This window comes from Ambystoma mexicanum, chromosome 1p (genome assembly GCF_040938575.1).
Source record: "Ambystoma mexicanum isolate Mex_15411 chromosome 1p, UKY_AmexF1_1, whole genome shotgun sequence".
Lineage (NCBI taxonomy): Eukaryota > Metazoa > Chordata > Amphibia > Caudata > Ambystomatidae > Ambystoma > Ambystoma mexicanum.
In genome coordinates this window covers 13356937-13376819 of record NC_090921.1, presented here as the reverse complement: position 1 = coordinate 13376819, position 19883 = coordinate 13356937, and the positions used below count along the sequence as shown (strand labels likewise).

Genomic DNA, 19883 nt, shown 5'->3' with positions numbered 1-19883 from the left:
CTAGTGCATACGAAACTTGGTTCCGACGTGTCCAGGAGTGGGAGAATTACCAGGGACCTTGCAATCTCGTGCCTGGGGGTTTCTAAGCTGGGCATAGGAGCTCCACTGGATGGAGCCAAGTGTCTTGAACTGAGTTTTTGTGATGCAGCAGGAAAAGGCGCTGCAAAAAGGAGCAACTACCAAGGCAAAGAGATGTGCATTCATTAGGGCATCGTGTCGGCAGATTTGTGGCCCTGCCAAGCACGTGTTTATTGACAGGATCGTGAACGCATGTCCGTTTTCAGTGAACAGTGATTTATGCTTTACCCTTTTTTGGTGAAAACGCACACGAGTCAGATGTGTGCTTTCAGTCTGGGTGTTCAGAAAAGCAAGAATTCATAAACACATGCCATTCCCTGGCTCCCAATTGTCCTGTCTGTACACGTGGCATGAAGATAAAAAAGAAACAGCTATTGGCAGCGGTGGGATTCGAACCCACGCCTCCAAAGAGACTGGAGCCTAAATCCAGCGCCTTAGACCGCTCGGCCACGCTACCCTGCTGGTACTGAAACGAGGGCCTCTGAGACCTGTATTTTTTTAGGGATTGGCTGGTTTGGCCATTAATTCAAAATCAAAGCAAAGCATGAACTTGGATTGAATTCTAGCACTGGCTGTGCAAAGCCCGAACTGAACAATAAAGCACACTTGTCAGCCTGAAATTGAAATGTCACCTTTCGGGAGTGCTCTGTTCAACAGCAGTCTGGTAGCCTAGTGGTCAATGTCAGCACCCCTCCATCCAGCAGTCTTGAGTTCAATTCCCGGTGAGGGAGGTCAGATCTTTTCTAGGTTTTTTTTGGTTCTAAAAATGTTTGGGAAGCGAAGGTTCAGGAACATTGCCGGTAGGGAGAGTAAGCTCTTTAAAGGCATGCAATGAGATGTGTTTTTCTTTATTTCTGCATATTTCTGTAGCTAGCTGCATTCTTTCAGTCAACATCCCGCCCCATTTAGTGCTCACGTTTTTAAAGAAGTCCACCATTAGCCCGCAGTGTAAGCCTACCCGGGGCCTCCGCCGATGGTCCATGGTGTGTGGGATCCTTACTGGACCAACCCCAGCCGTAACGCAAATCTTAGCTTTGTCTCATTCGACCCCTAACTCGACCCAAGGAGCTACTGCAAACTCTTAGCCTAACACTAGCCCTAAATGAAAGACGCCTATTGTCCTCACATGTGGGATTTTGTTCTCGCTGCTAGTGCATACGAAACTTGGTTCCGACGTGTCCAGGAGTGGGAGAATTACCAGGGACCTTGCAATCTCGTGCCTGGGGGTTTCTAAGCTGGGCATAGGAGCTCCACTGGATGGAGCCAAGTGTCTTGAACTGAGTTTTTGTGATGCAGCAGGAAAAGGCGCTGCAAAAAGGAGCAACTACCAAGGCAAAGAGATGTGCATTCATTAGGGCATCGTGTCGGCAGATTTGTGGCCCTGCCAAGCACGTGTTTATTGACAGGATCGTGAACGCATGTCCGTTTTCAGTGAACAGTGATTTATGCTTTACCCTTTTTTGGTGAAAACGCACACGAGTCAGATGTGTGCTTTCAGTCTGGGTGTTCAGAAAAGCAAGAATTCATAAACACATGCCATTCCCTGGCTCCCAATTGTCCTGTCTGTACACGTGGCATGAAGATAAAAAAGAAACAGCTATTGGCAGCGGTGGGATTCGAACCCACGCCTCCAAAGAGACTGGAGCCTAAATCCAGCGCCTTAGACCGCTCGGCCACGCTACCCTGCTGGTACTGAAACGAGGGCCTCTGAGACCTGTATTTTTTTAGGGATTGGCTGGTTTGGCCATTAATTCAAAATCAAAGCAAAGCATGAACTTGGATTGAATTCTAGCACTGGCTGTGCAAAGCCCGAACTGAACAATAAAGCACACTTGTCAGCCTGAAATTGAAATGTCACCTTTCGGGAGTGCTCTGTTCAACAGCAGTCTGGTAGCCTAGTGGTCAATGTCAGCACCCCTCCATCCAGCAGTCTTGAGTTCAATTCCCGGTGAGGGAGGTCAGATCTTTTCTAGGTTTTTTTTGGTTCTAAAAATGTTTGGGAAGCGAAGGTTCAGGAACATTGCCGGTAGGGAGAGTAAGCTCTTTAAAGGCATGCAATGAGATGTGTTTTTCTTTATTTCTGCATATTTCTGTAGCTAGCTGCATTCTTTCAGTCAACATCCCGCCCCATTTAGTGCTCACGTTTTTAAAGAAGTCCACCATTAGCCCGCAGTGTAAGCCTACCCGGGGCCTCCGCCGATGGTCCATGGTGTGTGGGATCCTTACTGGACCAACCCCAGCCGTAACGCAAATCTTAGCTTTGTCTCATTCGACCCCTAACTCGACCCAAGGAGCTACTGCAAACTCTTAGCCTAACACTAGCCCTAAATGAAAGACGCCTATTGTCCTCACATGTGGGATTTTGTTCTCGCTGCTAGTGCATACGAAACTTGGTTCCGACGTGTCCAGGAGTGGGAGAATTACCAGGGACCTTGCAATCTCGTGCCTGGGGGTTTCTAAGCTGGGCATAGGAGCTCCACTGGATGGAGCCAAGTGTCTTGAACTGAGTTTTTGTGATGCAGCAGGAAAAGGCGCTGCAAAAAGGAGCAACTACCAAGGCAAAGAGATGTGCATTCATTAGGGCATCGTGTCGGCAGATTTGTGGCCCTGCCAAGCACGTGTTTATTGACAGGATCGTGAACGCATGTCCGTTTTCAGTGAACAGTGATTTATGCTTTACCCTTTTTTGGTGAAAACGCACACGAGTCAGATGTGTGCTTTCAGTCTGGGTGTTCAGAAAAGCAAGAATTCATAAACACATGCCATTCCCTGGCTCCCAATTGTCCTGTCTGTACACGTGGCATGAAGATAAAAAAGAAACAGCTATTGGCAGCGGTGGGATTCGAACCCACGCCTCCAAAGAGACTGGAGCCTAAATCCAGCGCCTTAGACCGCTCGGCCACGCTACCCTGCTGGTACTGAAACGAGAGCCTCTGAGACCTGTATTTTTTTAGGGATTGGCTGGTTTGGCCATTAATTCAAAATCAAAGCAAAGCATGAACTTGGATTGAATTCTAGCACTGGCTGTGCAAAGCCCGAACTGAACAATAAAGCACACTTGTCAGCCTGAAATTGAAATGTCACCTTTCGGGAGTGCTCTGTTCAACAGCAGTCTGGTAGCCTAGTGGTCAATGTCAGCACCCCTCCATCCAGCAGTCTTGAGTTCAATTCCCGGTGAGGGAGGTCAGATCTTTTCTAGGTTTTTTTTGGTTCTAAAAATGTTTGGGAAGCGAAGGTTCAGGAACATTGCCGGTAGGGAGAGTAAGCTCTTTAAAGGCATGCAATGAGATGTGTTTTTCTTTATTTCTGCATATTTCTGTAGCTAGCTGCATTCTTTCAGTCAACATCCCGCCCCATTTAGTGCTCACGTTTTTAAAGAAGTCCACCATTAGCCCGCAGTGTAAGCCTACCCGGGGCCTCCGCCGATGGTCCATGGTGTGTGGGATCCTTACTGGACCAACCCCAGCCGTAACGCAAATCTTAGCTTTGTCTCATTCGACCCCTAACTCGACCCAAGGAGCTACTGCAAACTCTTAGCCTAACACTAGCCCTAAAGGAAAGACGCCTATTGTCCTCACATGTGGGATTTTGTTCTCGCTGCTAGTGCATACGAAACTTGGTTCCGACGTGTCCAGGAGTGGGAGAATTACCAGGGACCTTGCAATCTCGTGCCTGGGGGTTTCTAAGCTGGGCATAGGAGCTCCACTGGATGGAGCCAAGTGTCTTGAACTGAGTTTTTGTGATGCAGCAGGAAAAGGCGCTGCAAAAAGGAGCAACTACCAAGGCAAAGAGATGTGCATTCATTAGGGCATCGTGTCGGCAGATTTGTGGCCCTGCCAAGCACGTGTTTATTGACAGGATCGTGAACGCATGTCCGTTTTCAGTGAACAGTGATTTATGCTTTACCCTTTTTTGGTGAAAACGCACACGAGTCAGATGTGTGCTTTCAGTCTGGGTGTTCAGAAAAGCAAGAATTCATAAACACATGCCATTCCCTGGCTCCCAATTGTCCTGTCTGTACACGTGGCATGAAGATAAAAAAGAAACAGCTATTGGCAGCGGTGGGATTCGAACCCACGCCTCCAAAGAGACTGGAGCCTAAATCCAGCGCCTTAGACCGCTCGGCCACGCTACCCTGCTGGTACTGAAACGAGAGCCTCTGAGACCTGTATTTTTTTAGGGATTGGCTGGTTTGGCCATTAATTCAAAATCAAAGCAAAGCATGAACTTGGATTGAATTCTAGCACTGGCTGTGCAAAGCCCGAACTGAACAATAAAGCACACTTGTCAGCCTGAAATTGAAATGTCACCTTTCGGGAGTGCTCTGTTCAACAGCAGTCTGGTAGCCTAGTGGTCAATGTCAGCACCCCTCCATCCAGCAGTCTTGAGTTCAATTCCCGGTGAGGGAGGTCAGATCTTTTCTAGGTTTTTTTTGGTTCTAAAAATGTTTGGGAAGCGAAGGTTCAGGAACATTGCCGGTAGGGAGAGTAAGCTCTTTAAAGGCATGCAATGAGATGTGTTTTTCTTTATTTCTGCATATTTCTGTAGCTAGCTGCATTCTTTCAGTCAACATCCCGCCCCATTTAGTGCTCACGTTTTTAAAGAAGTCCACCATTAGCCCGCAGTGTAAGCCTACCCGGGGCCTCCGCCGATGGTCCATGGTGTGTGGGATCCTTACTGGACCAACCCCAGCCGTAACGCAAATCTTAGCTTTGTCTCATTCGACCCCTAACTCGACCCAAGGAGCTACTGCAAACTCTTAGCCTAACACTAGCCCTAAATGAAAGACGCCTATTGTCCTCACATGTGGGATTTTGTTCTCGCTGCTAGTGCATACGAAACTTGGTTCCGACGTGTCCAGGAGTGGGAGAATTACCAGGGACCTTGCAATCTCGTGCCTGGGGGTTTCTAAGCTGGGCATAGGAGCTCCACTGGATGGAGCCAAGTGTCTTGAACTGAGTTTTTGTGATGCAGCAGGAAAAGGCGCTGCAAAAAGGAGCAACTACCAAGGCAAAGAGATGTGCATTCATTAGGGCATCGTGTCGGCAGATTTGTGGCCCTGCCAAGCACGTGTTTATTGACAGGATCGTGAACGCATGTCCGTTTTCAGTGAACAGTGATTTATGCTTTACCCTTTTTTGGTGAAAACGCACACGAGTCAGATGTGTGCTTTCAGTCTGGGTGTTCAGAAAAGCAAGAATTCATAAACACATGCCATTCCCTGGCTCCCAATTGTCCTGTCTGTACACGTGGCATGAAGATAAAAAAGAAACAGCTATTGGCAGCGGTGGGATTCGAACCCACGCCTCCAAAGAGACTGGAGCCTAAATCCAGCGCCTTAGACCGCTCGGCCACGCTACCCTGCTGGTACTGAAACGAGGGCCTCTGAGACCTGTATTTTTTTAGGGATTGGCTGGTTTGGCCATTAATTCAAAATCAAAGCAAAGCATGAACTTGGATTGAATTCTAGCACTGGCTGTGCAAAGCCCGAACTGAACAATAAAGCACACTTGTCAGCCTGAAATTGAAATGTCACCTTTCGGGAGTGCTCTGTTCAACAGCAGTCTGGTAGCCTAGTGGTCAATGTCAGCACCCCTCCATCCAGCAGTCTTGAGTTCAATTCCCGGTGAGGGAGGTCAGATCTTTTCTAGGTTTTTTTTGGTTCTAAAAATGTTTGGGAAGCGAAGGTTCAGGAACATTGCCGGTAGGGAGAGTAAGCTCTTTAAAGGCATGCAATGAGATGTGTTTTTCTTTATTTCTGCATATTTCTGTAGCTAGCTGCATTCTTTCAGTCAACATCCCGCCCCATTTAGTGCTCACGTTTTTAAAGAAGTCCACCATTAGCCCGCAGTGTAAGCCTACCCGGGGCCTCCGCCGATGGTCCATGGTGTGTGGGATCCTTACTGGACCAACCCCAGCCGTAACGCAAATCTTAGCTTTGTCTCATTCGACCCCTAACTCGACCCAAGGAGCTACTGCAAACTCTTAGCCTAACACTAGCCCTAAATGAAAGACGCCTATTGTCCTCACATGTGGGATTTTGTTCTCGCTGCTAGTGCATACGAAACTTGGTTCCGACGTGTCCAGGAGTGGGAGAATTACCAGGGACCTTGCAATCTCGTGCCTGGGGGTTTCTAAGCTGGGCATAGGAGCTCCACTGGATGGAGCCAAGTGTCTTGAACTGAGTTTTTGTGATGCAGCAGGAAAAGGCGCTGCAAAAAGGAGCAACTACCAAGGCAAAGAGATGTGCATTCATTAGGGCATCGTGTCGGCAGATTTGTGGCCCTGCCAAGCACGTGTTTATTGACAGGATCGTGAACGCATGTCCGTTTTCAGTGAACAGTGATTTATGCTTTACCCTTTTTTGGTGAAAACGCACACGAGTCAGATGTGTGCTTTCAGTCTGGGTGTTCAGAAAAGCAAGAATTCATAAACACATGCCATTCCCTGGCTCCCAATTGTCCTGTCTGTACACGTGGCATGAAGATAAAAAAGAAACAGCTATTGGCAGCGGTGGGATTCGAACCCACGCCTCCAAAGAGACTGGAGCCTAAATCCAGCGCCTTAGACCGCTCGGCCACGCTACCCTGCTGGTACTGAAACGAGAGCCTCTGAGACCTGTATTTTTTTAGGGATTGGCTGGTTTGGCCATTAATTCAAAATCAAAGCAAAGCATGAACTTGGATTGAATTCTAGCACTGGCTGTGCAAAGCCCGAACTGAACAATAAAGCACACTTGTCAGCCTGAAATTGAAATGTCACCTTTCGGGAGTGCTCTGTTCAACAGCAGTCTGGTAGCCTAGTGGTCAATGTCAGCACCCCTCCATCCAGCAGTCTTGAGTTCAATTCCCGGTGAGGGAGGTCAGATCTTTTCTAGGTTTTTTTTGGTTCTAAAAATGTTTGGGAAGCGAAGGTTCAGGAACATTGCCGGTAGGGAGAGTAAGCTCTTTAAAGGCATGCAATGAGATGTGTTTTTCTTTATTTCTGCATATTTCTGTAGCTAGCTGCATTCTTTCAGTCAACATCCCGCCCCATTTAGTGCTCACGTTTTTAAAGAAGTCCACCATTAGCCCGCAGTGTAAGCCTACCCGGGGCCTCCGCCGATGGTCCATGGTGTGTGGGATCCTTACTGGACCAACCCCAGCCGTAACGCAAATCTTAGCTTTGTCTCATTCGACCCCTAACTCGACCCAAGGAGCTACTGCAAACTCTTAGCCTAACACTAGCCCTAAATGAAAGACGCCTATTGTCCTCACATGTGGGATTTTGTTCTCGCTGCTAGTGCATACGAAACTTGGTTCCGACGTGTCCAGGAGTGGGAGAATTACCAGGGACCTTGCAATCTCGTGCCTGGGGGTTTCTAAGCTGGGCATAGGAGCTCCACTGGATGGAGCCAAGTGTCTTGAACTGAGTTTTTGTGATGCAGCAGGAAAAGGCGCTGCAAAAAGGAGCAACTACCAAGGCAAAGAGATGTGCATTCATTAGGGCATCGTGTCGGCAGATTTGTGGCCCTGCCAAGCACGTGTTTATTGACAGGATCGTGAACGCATGTCCGTTTTCAGTGAACAGTGATTTATGCTTTACCCTTTTTTGGTGAAAACGCACACGAGTCAGATGTGTGCTTTCAGTCTGGGTGTTCAGAAAAGCAAGAATTCATAAACACATGCCATTCCCTGGCTCCCAATTGTCCTGTCTGTACACGTGGCATGAAGATAAAAAAGAAACAGCTATTGGCAGCGGTGGGATTCGAACCCACGCCTCCAAAGAGACTGGAGCCTAAATCCAGCGCCTTAGACCGCTCGGCCACGCTACCCTGCTGGTACTGAAACGAGAGCCTCTGAGACCTGTATTTTTTTAGGGATTGGCTGGTTTGGCCATTAATTCAAAATCAAAGCAAAGCATGAACTTGGATTGAATTCTAGCACTGGCTGTGCAAAGCCCGAACTGAACAATAAAGCACACTTGTCAGCCTGAAATTGAAATGTCACCTTTCGGGAGTGCTCTGTTCAACAGCAGTCTGGTAGCCTAGTGGTCAATGTCAGCACCCCTCCATCCAGCAGTCTTGAGTTCAATTCCCGGTGAGGGAGGTCAGATCTTTTCTAGGTTTTTTTTGGTTCTAAAAATGTTTGGGAAGCGAAGGTTCAGGAACATTGCCGGTAGGGAGAGTAAGCTCTTTAAAGGCATGCAATGAGATGTGTTTTTCTTTATTTCTGCATATTTCTGTAGCTAGCTGCATTCTTTCAGTCAACATCCCGCCCCATTTAGTGCTCACGTTTTTAAAGAAGTCCACCATTAGCCCGCAGTGTAAGCCTACCCGGGGCCTCCGCCGATGGTCCATGGTGTGTGGGATCCTTACTGGACCAACCCCAGCCGTAACGCAAATCTTAGCTTTGTCTCATTCGACCCCTAACTCGACCCAAGGAGCTACTGCAAACTCTTAGCCTAACACTAGCCCTAAAGGAAAGACGCCTATTGTCCTCACATGTGGGATTTTGTTCTCGCTGCTAGTGCATACGAAACTTGGTTCCGACGTGTCCAGGAGTGGGAGAATTACCAGGGACCTTGCAATCTCGTGCCTGGGGGTTTCTAAGCTGGGCATAGGAGCTCCACTGGATGGAGCCAAGTGTCTTGAACTGAGTTTTTGTGATGCAGCAGGAAAAGGCGCTGCAAAAAGGAGCAACTACCAAGGCAAAGAGATGTGCATTCATTAGGGCATCGTGTCGGCAGATTTGTGGCCCTGCCAAGCACGTGTTTATTGACAGGATCGTGAACGCATGTCCGTTTTCAGTGAACAGTGATTTATGCTTTACCCTTTTTTGGTGAAAACGCACACGAGTCAGATGTGTGCTTTCAGTCTGGGTGTTCAGAAAAGCAAGAATTCATAAACACATGCCATTCCCTGGCTCCCAATTGTCCTGTCTGTACACGTGGCATGAAGATAAAAAAGAAACAGCTATTGGCAGCGGTGGGATTCGAACCCACGCCTCCAAAGAGACTGGAGCCTAAATCCAGCGCCTTAGACCGCTCGGCCACGCTACCCTGCTGGTACTGAAACGAGAGCCTCTGAGACCTGTATTTTTTTAGGGATTGGCTGGTTTGGCCATTAATTCAAAATCAAAGCAAAGCATGAACTTGGATTGAATTCTAGCACTGGCTGTGCAAAGCCCGAACTGAACAATAAAGCACACTTGTCAGCCTGAAATTGAAATGTCACCTTTCGGGAGTGCTCTGTTCAACAGCAGTCTGGTAGCCTAGTGGTCAATGTCAGCACCCCTCCATCCAGCAGTCTTGAGTTCAATTCCCGGTGAGGGAGGTCAGATCTTTTCTAGGTTTTTTTTGGTTCTAAAAATGTTTGGGAAGCGAAGGTTCAGGAACATTGCCGGTAGGGAGAGTAAGCTCTTTAAAGGCATGCAATGAGATGTGTTTTTCTTTATTTCTGCATATTTCTGTAGCTAGCTGCATTCTTTCAGTCAACATCCCGCCCCATTTAGTGCTCACGTTTTTAAAGAAGTCCACCATTAGCCCGCAGTGTAAGCCTACCCGGGGCCTCCGCCGATGGTCCATGGTGTGTGGGATCCTTACTGGACCAACCCCAGCCGTAACGCAAATCTTAGCTTTGTCTCATTCGACCCCTAACTCGACCCAAGGAGCTACTGCAAACTCTTAGCCTAACACTAGCCCTAAATGAAAGACGCCTATTGTCCTCACATGTGGGATTTTGTTCTCGCTGCTAGTGCATACGAAACTTGGTTCCGACGTGTCCAGGAGTGGGAGAATTACCAGGGACCTTGCAATCTCGTGCCTGGGGGTTTCTAAGCTGGGCATAGGAGCTCCACTGGATGGAGCCAAGTGTCTTGAACTGAGTTTTTGTGATGCAGCAGGAAAAGGCGCTGCAAAAAGGAGCAACTACCAAGGCAAAGAGATGTGCATTCATTAGGGCATCGTGTCGGCAGATTTGTGGCCCTGCCAAGCACGTGTTTATTGACAGGATCGTGAACGCATGTCCGTTTTCAGTGAACAGTGATTTATGCTTTACCCTTTTTTGGTGAAAACGCACACGAGTCAGATGTGTGCTTTCAGTCTGGGTGTTCAGAAAAGCAAGAATTCATAAACACATGCCATTCCCTGGCTCCCAATTGTCCTGTCTGTACACGTGGCATGAAGATAAAAAAGAAACAGCTATTGGCAGCGGTGGGATTCGAACCCACGCCTCCAAAGAGACTGGAGCCTAAATCCAGCGCCTTAGACCGCTCGGCCACGCTACCCTGCTGGTACTGAAACGAGGGCCTCTGAGACCTGTATTTTTTTAGGGATTGGCTGGTTTGGCCATTAATTCAAAATCAAAGCAAAGCATGAACTTGGATTGAATTCTAGCACTGGCTGTGCAAAGCCCGAACTGAACAATAAAGCACACTTGTCAGCCTGAAATTGAAATGTCACCTTTCGGGAGTGCTCTGTTCAACAGCAGTCTGGTAGCCTAGTGGTCAATGTCAGCACCCCTCCATCCAGCAGTCTTGAGTTCAATTCCCGGTGAGGGAGGTCAGATCTTTTCTAGGTTTTTTTTGGTTCTAAAAATGTTTGGGAAGCGAAGGTTCAGGAACATTGCCGGTAGGGAGAGTAAGCTCTTTAAAGGCATGCAATGAGATGTGTTTTTCTTTATTTCTGCATATTTCTGTAGCTAGCTGCATTCTTTCAGTCAACATCCCGCCCCATTTAGTGCTCACGTTTTTAAAGAAGTCCACCATTAGCCCGCAGTGTAAGCCTACCCGGGGCCTCCGCCGATGGTCCATGGTGTGTGGGATCCTTACTGGACCAACCCCAGCCGTAACGCAAATCTTAGCTTTGTCTCATTCGACCCCTAACTCGACCCAAGGAGCTACTGCAAACTCTTAGCCTAACACTAGCCCTAAATGAAAGACGCCTATTGTCCTCACATGTGGGATTTTGTTCTCGCTGCTAGTGCATACGAAACTTGGTTCCGACGTGTCCAGGAGTGGGAGAATTACCAGGGACCTTGCAATCTCGTGCCTGGGGGTTTCTAAGCTGGGCATAGGAGCTCCACTGGATGGAGCCAAGTGTCTTGAACTGAGTTTTTGTGATGCAGCAGGAAAAGGCGCTGCAAAAAGGAGCAACTACCAAGGCAAAGAGATGTGCATTCATTAGGGCATCGTGTCGGCAGATTTGTGGCCCTGCCAAGCACGTGTTTATTGACAGGATCGTGAACGCATGTCCGTTTTCAGTGAACAGTGATTTATGCTTTACCCTTTTTTGGTGAAAACGCACACGAGTCAGATGTGTGCTTTCAGTCTGGGTGTTCAGAAAAGCAAGAATTCATAAACACATGCCATTCCCTGGCTCCCAATTGTCCTGTCTGTACACGTGGCATGAAGATAAAAAAGAAACAGCTATTGGCAGCGGTGGGATTCGAACCCACGCCTCCAAAGAGACTGGAGCCTAAATCCAGCGCCTTAGACCGCTCGGCCACGCTACCCTGCTGGTACTGAAACGAGGGCCTCTGAGACCTGTATTTTTTTAGGGATTGGCTGGTTTGGCCATTAATTCAAAATCAAAGCAAAGCATGAACTTGGATTGAATTCTAGCACTGGCTGTGCAAAGCCCGAACTGAACAATAAAGCACACTTGTCAGCCTGAAATTGAAATGTCACCTTTCGGGAGTGCTCTGTTCAACAGCAGTCTGGTAGCCTAGTGGTCAATGTCAGCACCCCTCCATCCAGCAGTCTTGAGTTCAATTCCCGGTGAGGGAGGTCAGATCTTTTCTAGGTTTTTTTTGGTTCTAAAAATGTTTGGGAAGCGAAGGTTCAGGAACATTGCCGGTAGGGAGAGTAAGCTCTTTAAAGGCATGCAATGAGATGTGTTTTTCTTTATTTCTGCATATTTCTGTAGCTAGCTGCATTCTTTCAGTCAACATCCCGCCCCATTTAGTGCTCACGTTTTTAAAGAAGTCCACCATTAGCCCGCAGTGTAAGCCTACCCGGGGCCTCCGCCGATGGTCCATGGTGTGTGGGATCCTTACTGGACCAACCCCAGCCGTAACGCAAATCTTAGCTTTGTCTCATTCGACCCCTAACTCGACCCAAGGAGCTACTGCAAACTCTTAGCCTAACACTAGCCCTAAATGAAAGACGCCTATTGTCCTCACATGTGGGATTTTGTTCTCGCTGCTAGTGCATACGAAACTTGGTTCCGACGTGTCCAGGAGTGGGAGAATTACCAGGGACCTTGCAATCTCGTGCCTGGGGGTTTCTAAGCTGGGCATAGGAGCTCCACTGGATGGAGCCAAGTGTCTTGAACTGAGTTTTTGTGATGCAGCAGGAAAAGGCGCTGCAAAAAGGAGCAACTACCAAGGCAAAGAGATGTGCATTCATTAGGGCATCGTGTCGGCAGATTTGTGGCCCTGCCAAGCACGTGTTTATTGACAGGATCGTGAACGCATGTCCGTTTTCAGTGAACAGTGATTTATGCTTTACCCTTTTTTGGTGAAAACGCACACGAGTCAGATGTGTGCTTTCAGTCTGGGTGTTCAGAAAAGCAAGAATTCATAAACACATGCCATTCCCTGGCTCCCAATTGTCCTGTCTGTACACGTGGCATGAAGATAAAAAAGAAACAGCTATTGGCAGCGGTGGGATTCGAACCCACGCCTCCAAAGAGACTGGAGCCTAAATCCAGCGCCTTAGACCGCTCGGCCACGCTACCCTGCTGGTACTGAAACGAGAGCCTCTGAGACCTGTATTTTTTTAGGGATTGGCTGGTTTGGCCATTAATTCAAAATCAAAGCAAAGCATGAACTTGGATTGAATTCTAGCACTGGCTGTGCAAAGCCCGAACTGAACAATAAAGCACACTTGTCAGCCTGAAATTGAAATGTCACCTTTCGGGAGTGCTCTGTTCAACAGCAGTCTGGTAGCCTAGTGGTCAATGTCAGCACCCCTCCATCCAGCAGTCTTGAGTTCAATTCCCGGTGAGGGAGGTCAGATCTTTTCTAGGTTTTTTTTGGTTCTAAAAATGTTTGGGAAGCGAAGGTTCAGGAACATTGCCGGTAGGGAGAGTAAGCTCTTTAAAGGCATGCAATGAGATGTGTTTTTCTTTATTTCTGCATATTTCTGTAGCTAGCTGCATTCTTTCAGTCAACATCCCGCCCCATTTAGTGCTCACGTTTTTAAAGAAGTCCACCATTAGCCCGCAGTGTAAGCCTACCCGGGGCCTCCGCCGATGGTCCATGGTGTGTGGGATCCTTACTGGACCAACCCCAGCCGTAACGCAAATCTTAGCTTTGTCTCATTCGACCCCTAACTCGACCCAAGGAGCTACTGCAAACTCTTAGCCTAACACTAGCCCTAAATGAAAGACGCCTATTGTCCTCACATGTGGGATTTTGTTCTCGCTGCTAGTGCATACGAAACTTGGTTCCGACGTGTCCAGGAGTGGGAGAATTACCAGGGACCTTGCAATCTCGTGCCTGGGGGTTTCTAAGCTGGGCATAGGAGCTCCACTGGATGGAGCCAAGTGTCTTGAACTGAGTTTTTGTGATGCAGCAGGAAAAGGCGCTGCAAAAAGGAGCAACTACCAAGGCAAAGAGATGTGCATTCATTAGGGCATCGTGTCGGCAGATTTGTGGCCCTGCCAAGCACGTGTTTATTGACAGGATCGTGAACGCATGTCCGTTTTCAGTGAACAGTGATTTATGCTTTACCCTTTTTTGGTGAAAACGCACACGAGTCAGATGTGTGCTTTCAGTCTGGGTGTTCAGAAAAGCAAGAATTCATAAACACATGCCATTCCCTGGCTCCCAATTGTCCTGTCTGTACACGTGGCATGAAGATAAAAAAGAAACAGCTATTGGCAGCGGTGGGATTCGAACCCACGCCTCCAAAGAGACTGGAGCCTAAATCCAGCGCCTTAGACCGCTCGGCCACGCTACCCTGCTGGTACTGAAACGAGAGCCTCTGAGACCTGTATTTTTTTAGGGATTGGCTGGTTTGGCCATTAATTCAAAATCAAAGCAAAGCATGAACTTGGATTGAATTCTAGCACTGGCTGTGCAAAGCCCGAACTGAACAATAAAGCACACTTGTCAGCCTGAAATTGAAATGTCACCTTTCGGGAGTGCTCTGTTCAACAGCAGTCTGGTAGCCTAGTGGTCAATGTCAGCACCCCTCCATCCAGCAGTCTTGAGTTCAATTCCCGGTGAGGGAGGTCAGATCTTTTCTAGGTTTTTTTTGGTTCTAAAAATGTTTGGGAAGCGAAGGTTCAGGAACATTGCCGGTAGGGAGAGTAAGCTCTTTAAAGGCATGCAATGAGATGTGTTTTTCTTTATTTCTGCATATTTCTGTAGCTAGCTGCATTCTTTCAGTCAACATCCCGCCCCATTTAGTGCTCACGTTTTTAAAGAAGTCCACCATTAGCCCGCAGTGTAAGCCTACCCGGGGCCTCCGCCGATGGTCCATGGTGTGTGGGATCCTTACTGGACCAACCCCAGCCGTAACGCAAATCTTAGCTTTGTCTCATTCGACCCCTAACTCGACCCAAGGAGCTACTGCAAACTCTTAGCCTAACACTAGCCCTAAAGGAAAGACGCCTATTGTCCTCACATGTGGGATTTTGTTCTCGCTGCTAGTGCATACGAAACTTGGTTCCGACGTGTCCAGGAGTGGGAGAATTACCAGGGACCTTGCAATCTCGTGCCTGGGGGTTTCTAAGCTGGGCATAGGAGCTCCACTGGATGGAGCCAAGTGTCTTGAACTGAGTTTTTGTGATGCAGCAGGAAAAGGCGCTGCAAAAAGGAGCAACTACCAAGGCAAAGAGATGTGCATTCATTAGGGCATCGTGTCGGCAGATTTGTGGCCCTGCCAAGCACGTGTTTATTGACAGGATCGTGAACGCATGTCCGTTTTCAGTGAACAGTGATTTATGCTTTACCCTTTTTTGGTGAAAACGCACACGAGTCAGATGTGTGCTTTCAGTCTGGGTGTTCAGAAAAGCAAGAATTCATAAACACATGCCATTCCCTGGCTCCCAATTGTCCTGTCTGTACACGTGGCATGAAGATAAAAAAGAAACAGCTATTGGCAGCGGTGGGATTCGAACCCACGCCTCCAAAGAGACTGGAGCCTAAATCCAGCGCCTTAGACCGCTCGGCCACGCTACCCTGCTGGTACTGAAACGAGAGCCTCTGAGACCTGTATTTTTTTAGGGATTGGCTGGTTTGGCCATTAATTCAAAATCAAAGCAAAGCATGAACTTGGATTGAATTCTAGCACTGGCTGTGCAAAGCCCGAACTGAACAATAAAGCACACTTGTCAGCCTGAAATTGAAATGTCACCTTTCGGGAGTGCTCTGTTCAACAGCAGTCTGGTAGCCTAGTGGTCAATGTCAGCACCCCTCCATCCAGCAGTCTTGAGTTCAATTCCCGGTGAGGGAGGTCAGATCTTTTCTAGGTTTTTTTTGGTTCTAAAAATGTTTGGGAAGCGAAGGTTCAGGAACATTGCCGGTAGGGAGAGTAAGCTCTTTAAAGGCATGCAATGAGATGTGTTTTTCTTTATTTCTGCATATTTCTGTAGCTAGCTGCATTCTTTCAGTCAACATCCCGCCCCATTTAGTGCTCACGTTTTTAAAGAAGTCCACCATTAGCCCGCAGTGTAAGCCTACCCGGGGCCTCCGCCGATGGTCCATGGTGTGTGGGATCCTTACTGGACCAACCCCAGCCGTAACGCAAATCTTAGCTTTGTCTCATTCGACCCCTAACTCGACCCAAGGAGCTACTGCAAACTCTTAGCCTAACACTAGCCCTAAATGAAAGACGCCTATTGTCCTCACATGTGGGATTTTGTTCTCGCTGCTAGTGCATACGAAACTTGGTTCCGACGTGTCCAGGAGTGGGAGAATTACCAGGGACCTTGCAATCTCGTGCCTGGGGGTTTCTAAGCTGGGCATAGGAGCTCCACTGGATGGAGCCAAGTGTCTTGAACTGAGTTTTTGTGATGCAGCAGGAAAAGGCGCTGCAAAAAGGAGCAACTACCAAGGCAAAGAGATGTGCATTCATTAGGGCATCGTGTCGGCAGATTTGTGGCCCTGCCAAGCACGTGTTTATTGACAGGATCGTGAACGCATGTCCGTTTTCAGTGAACAGTGATTTATGCTTTACCCTTTTTTGGTGAAAACGCACACGAGTCAGATGTGTGCTTTCAGTCTGGGTGTTCAGAAAAGCAAGAATTCATAAACACATGCCATTCCCTGGCTCCCAATTGTCCTGTCTGTACACGTGGCATGAAGATAAAAAAGAAACAGCTATTGGCAGCGGTGGGATTCGAACCCACGCCTCCAAAGAGACTGGAGCCTAAATCCAGCGCCTTAGACCGCTCGGCCACGCTACCCTGCTGGTACTGAAACGAGAGCCTCTGAGACCTGTATTTTTTTAGGGATTGGCTGGTTTGGCCATTAATTCAAAATCAAAGCAAAGCATGAACTTGGATTGAATTCTAGCACTGGCTGTGCAAAGCCCGAACTGAACAATAAAGCACACTTGTCAGCCTGAAATTGAAATGTCACCTTTCGGGAGTGCTCTGTTCAACAGCAGTCTGGTAGCCTAGTGGTCAATGTCAGCACCCCTCCATCCAGCAGTCTTGAGTTCAATTCCCGGTGAGGGAGGTCAGATCTTTTCTAGGTTTTTTTTGGTTCTAAAAATGTTTGGGAAGCGAAGGTTCAGGAACATTGCCGGTAGGGAGAGTAAGCTCTTTAAAGGCATGCAATGAGATGTGTTTTTCTTTATTTCTGCATATTTCTGTAGCTAGCTGCATTCTTTCAGTCAACATCCCGCCCCATTTAGTGCTCACGTTTTTAAAGAAGTCCACCATTAGCCCGCAGTGTAAGCCTACCCGGGGCCTCCGCCGATGGTCCATGGTGTGTGGGATCCTTACTGGACCAACCCCAGCCGTAACGCAAATCTTAGCTTTGTCTCATTCGACCCCTAACTCGACCCAAGGAGCTACTGCAAACTCTTAGCCTAACACTAGCCCTAAATGAAAGACGCCTATTGTCCTCACATGTGGGATTTTGTTCTCGCTGCTAGTGCATACGAAACTTGGTTCCGACGTGTCCAGGAGTGGGAGAATTACCAGGGACCTTGCAATCTCGTGCCTGGGGGTTTCTAAGCTGGGCATAGGAGCTCCACTGGATGGAGCCAAGTGTCTTGAACTGAGTTTTTGTGATGCAGCAGGAAAAGGCGCTGCAAAAAGGAGCAACTACCAAGGCAAAGAGATGTGCATTCATTAGGGCATCGTGTCGGCAGATTTGTGGCCCTGCCAAGCACGTGTTTATTGACAGGATCGTGAACGCATGTCCGTTTTCAGTGAACAGTGATTTATGCTTTACCCTTTTTTGGTGAAAACGCACACGAGTCAGATGTGTGCTTTCAGTCTGGGTGTTCAGAAAAGCAAGAATTCATAAACACATGCCATTCCCTGGCTCCCAATTGTCCTGTCTGTACACGTGGCATGAAGATAAAAAAGAAACAGCTATTGGCAGCGGTGGGATTCGAACCCACGCCTCCAAAGAGACTGGAGCCTAAATCCAGCGCCTTAGACCGCTCGGCCACGCTACCCTGCTGGTACTGAAACGAGAGCCTCTGAGACCTGTATTTTTTTAGGGATTGGCTGGTTTGGCCATTAATTCAAAATCAAAGCAAAGCATGAACTTGGATTGAATTCTAGCACTGGCTGTGCAAAGCCCGAACTGAACAATAAAGCACACTTGTCAGCCTGAAATTGAAATGTCACCTTTCGGGAGTGCTCTGTTCAACAGCAGTCTGGTAGCCTAGTGGTCAATGTCAGCACCCCTCCATCCAGCAGTCTTGAGTTCAATTCCCGGTGAGGGAGGTCAGATCTTTTCTAGGTTTTTTTTGGTTCTAAAAATGTTTGGGAAGCGAAGGTTCAGGAACATTGCCGGTAGGGAGAGTAAGCTCTTTAAAGGCATGCAATGAGATGTGTTTTTCTTTATTTCTGCATATTTCTGTAGCTAGCTGCATTCTTTCAGTCAACATCCCGCCCCATTTAGTGCTCACGTTTTTAAAGAAGTCCACCATTAGCCCGCAGTGTAAGCCTACCCGGGGCCTCCGCCGATGGTCCATGGTGTGTGGGATCCTTACTGGACCAACCCCAGCCGTAACGCAAATCTTAGCTTTGTCTCATTCGACCCCTAACTCGACCCAAGGAGCTACTGCAAACTCTTAGCCTAACACTAGCCCTAAATGAAAGACGCCTATTGTCCTCACATGTGGGATTTTGTTCTCGCTGCTAGTGCATACGAAACTTGGTTCCGACGTGTCCAGGAGTGGGAGAATTACCAGGGACCTTGCAATCTCGTGCCTGGGGGTTTCTAAGCTGGGCATAGGAGCTCCACTGGATGGAGCCAAGTGTCTTGAACTGAGTTTTTGTGATGCAGCAGGAAAAGGCGCTGCAAAAAGGAGCAACTACCAAGGCAAAGAGATGTGCATTCATTAGGGCATCGTGTCGGCAGATTTGTGGCCCTGCCAAGCACGTGTTTATTGACAGGATCGTGAACGCATGTCCGTTTTCAGTGAACAGTGATTTATGCTTTACCCTTTTTTGGTGAAAACGCACACGAGTCAGATGTGTGCTTTCAGTCTGGGTGTTCAGAAAAGCAAGAATTCATAAACACATGCCATTCCCTGGCTCCCAATTGTCCTGTCTGTACACGTGGCATGAAGATAAAAAAGAAACAGCTATTGGCAGCGGTGGGATTCGAACCCACGCCTCCAAAGAGACTGGAGCCTAAATCCAGCGCCTTAGACCGCTCGGCCACGCTACCCTGCTGGTACTGAAACGAGAGCCTCTGAGACCTGTATTTTTTTAGGGATTGGCTGGTTTGGCCATTAATTCAAAATCAAAGCAAAGCATGAACTTGGATTGAATTCTAGCACTGGCTGTGCAAAGCCCGAACTGAACAATAAAGCACACTTGTCAGCCTGAAATTGAAATGTCACCTTTCGGGAGTGCTCTGTTCAACAGCAGTCTGGTAGCCTAGTGGTCAATGTCAGCACCCCTCCATCCAGCAGTCTTGAGTTCAATTCCCGGTGAGGGAGGTCAGATCTTTTCTAGGTTTTTTTTGGTTCTAAAAATGTTTGGGAAGCGAAGGTTCAGGAACATTGCCGGTAGGGAGAGTAAGCTCTTTAAAGGCATGCAATGAGATGTGTTTTTCTTTATTTCTGCATATTTCTGTAGCTAGCTGCATTCTTTCAGTCAACATCCCGCCCCATTTAGTGCTCACGTTTTTAAAGAAGTCCACCATTAGCCCGCAGTGTAAGCCTACCCGGGGCCTCCGCCGATGGTCCATGGTGTGTGGGATCCTTACTGGACCAACCCCAGCCGTAACGCAAATCTTAGCTTTGTCTCATTCGACCCCTAACTCGACCCAAGGAGCTACTGCAAACTCTTAGCCTAACACTAGCCCTAAATGAAAGACGCCTATTGTCCTCACATGTGGGATTTTGTTCTCGCTGCTAGTGCATACGAAACTTGGTTCCGACGTGTCCAGGAGTGGGAGAATTACCAGGGACCTTGCAATCTCGTGCCTGGGGGTTTCTAAGCTGGGCATAGGAGCTCCACTGGATGGAGCCAAGTGTCTTGAACTGAGTTTTTGTGATGCAGCAGGAAAAGGCGCTGCAAAAAGGAGCAACTACCAAGGCAAAGAGATGTGCATTCATTAGGGCATCGTGTCGGCAGATTTGTGGCCCTGCCAAGCACGTGTTTATTGACAGGATCGTGAA

At 48.0% G+C, this 19883-nt stretch overlaps 16 non-coding genes across 16 annotated transcripts; all 16 read right to left on the bottom strand.

Moving 5' to 3' along the window:
* Positions 1 to 453: 453 nt before the first annotated feature.
* Positions 454 to 535, bottom strand: TRNAL-UAG (transfer RNA leucine (anticodon UAG)). The gene has a single exon. It is a non-coding gene; the product is annotated as a tRNA-Leu (tRNA).
* Positions 536 to 1679: 1144 nt separating this feature from the next.
* Positions 1680 to 1761, bottom strand: TRNAL-UAG (transfer RNA leucine (anticodon UAG)). Its single transcript has one exon. It is a non-coding gene; the product is annotated as a tRNA-Leu (tRNA).
* A 1144-nt stretch (positions 1762 to 2905) lies between these two features.
* On the bottom strand, positions 2906 to 2987 carry TRNAL-UAG (transfer RNA leucine (anticodon UAG)). The gene has a single exon. It is a non-coding gene; the product is annotated as a tRNA-Leu (tRNA).
* Positions 2988 to 4131: 1144 nt separating this feature from the next.
* Positions 4132 to 4213, bottom strand: TRNAL-UAG (transfer RNA leucine (anticodon UAG)). Its single transcript has one exon. It is a non-coding gene; the product is annotated as a tRNA-Leu (tRNA).
* Positions 4214 to 5357: 1144 nt separating this feature from the next.
* TRNAL-UAG (transfer RNA leucine (anticodon UAG)) lies at positions 5358 to 5439 on the bottom strand. Its single transcript has one exon. It is a non-coding gene; the product is annotated as a tRNA-Leu (tRNA).
* A 1144-nt stretch (positions 5440 to 6583) lies between these two features.
* On the bottom strand, positions 6584 to 6665 carry TRNAL-UAG (transfer RNA leucine (anticodon UAG)). The gene has a single exon. It is a non-coding gene; the product is annotated as a tRNA-Leu (tRNA).
* Positions 6666 to 7809: 1144 nt separating this feature from the next.
* On the bottom strand, positions 7810 to 7891 carry TRNAL-UAG (transfer RNA leucine (anticodon UAG)). Its single transcript has one exon. It is a non-coding gene; the product is annotated as a tRNA-Leu (tRNA).
* A 1144-nt stretch (positions 7892 to 9035) lies between these two features.
* Positions 9036 to 9117, bottom strand: TRNAL-UAG (transfer RNA leucine (anticodon UAG)). The gene has a single exon. It is a non-coding gene; the product is annotated as a tRNA-Leu (tRNA).
* A 1144-nt stretch (positions 9118 to 10261) lies between these two features.
* Positions 10262 to 10343, bottom strand: TRNAL-UAG (transfer RNA leucine (anticodon UAG)). The gene has a single exon. It is a non-coding gene; the product is annotated as a tRNA-Leu (tRNA).
* Positions 10344 to 11487: 1144 nt separating this feature from the next.
* TRNAL-UAG (transfer RNA leucine (anticodon UAG)) lies at positions 11488 to 11569 on the bottom strand. Its single transcript has one exon. It is a non-coding gene; the product is annotated as a tRNA-Leu (tRNA).
* Positions 11570 to 12713: 1144 nt separating this feature from the next.
* On the bottom strand, positions 12714 to 12795 carry TRNAL-UAG (transfer RNA leucine (anticodon UAG)). The gene has a single exon. It is a non-coding gene; the product is annotated as a tRNA-Leu (tRNA).
* A 1144-nt stretch (positions 12796 to 13939) lies between these two features.
* On the bottom strand, positions 13940 to 14021 carry TRNAL-UAG (transfer RNA leucine (anticodon UAG)). The gene has a single exon. It is a non-coding gene; the product is annotated as a tRNA-Leu (tRNA).
* Positions 14022 to 15165: 1144 nt separating this feature from the next.
* Positions 15166 to 15247, bottom strand: TRNAL-UAG (transfer RNA leucine (anticodon UAG)). The gene has a single exon. It is a non-coding gene; the product is annotated as a tRNA-Leu (tRNA).
* Positions 15248 to 16391: 1144 nt separating this feature from the next.
* TRNAL-UAG (transfer RNA leucine (anticodon UAG)) lies at positions 16392 to 16473 on the bottom strand. Its single transcript has one exon. It is a non-coding gene; the product is annotated as a tRNA-Leu (tRNA).
* Positions 16474 to 17617: 1144 nt separating this feature from the next.
* Positions 17618 to 17699, bottom strand: TRNAL-UAG (transfer RNA leucine (anticodon UAG)). The gene has a single exon. It is a non-coding gene; the product is annotated as a tRNA-Leu (tRNA).
* A 1144-nt stretch (positions 17700 to 18843) lies between these two features.
* TRNAL-UAG (transfer RNA leucine (anticodon UAG)) lies at positions 18844 to 18925 on the bottom strand. The gene has a single exon. It is a non-coding gene; the product is annotated as a tRNA-Leu (tRNA).
* Between the last annotated feature and the right edge of the window lie 958 nt (positions 18926 to 19883).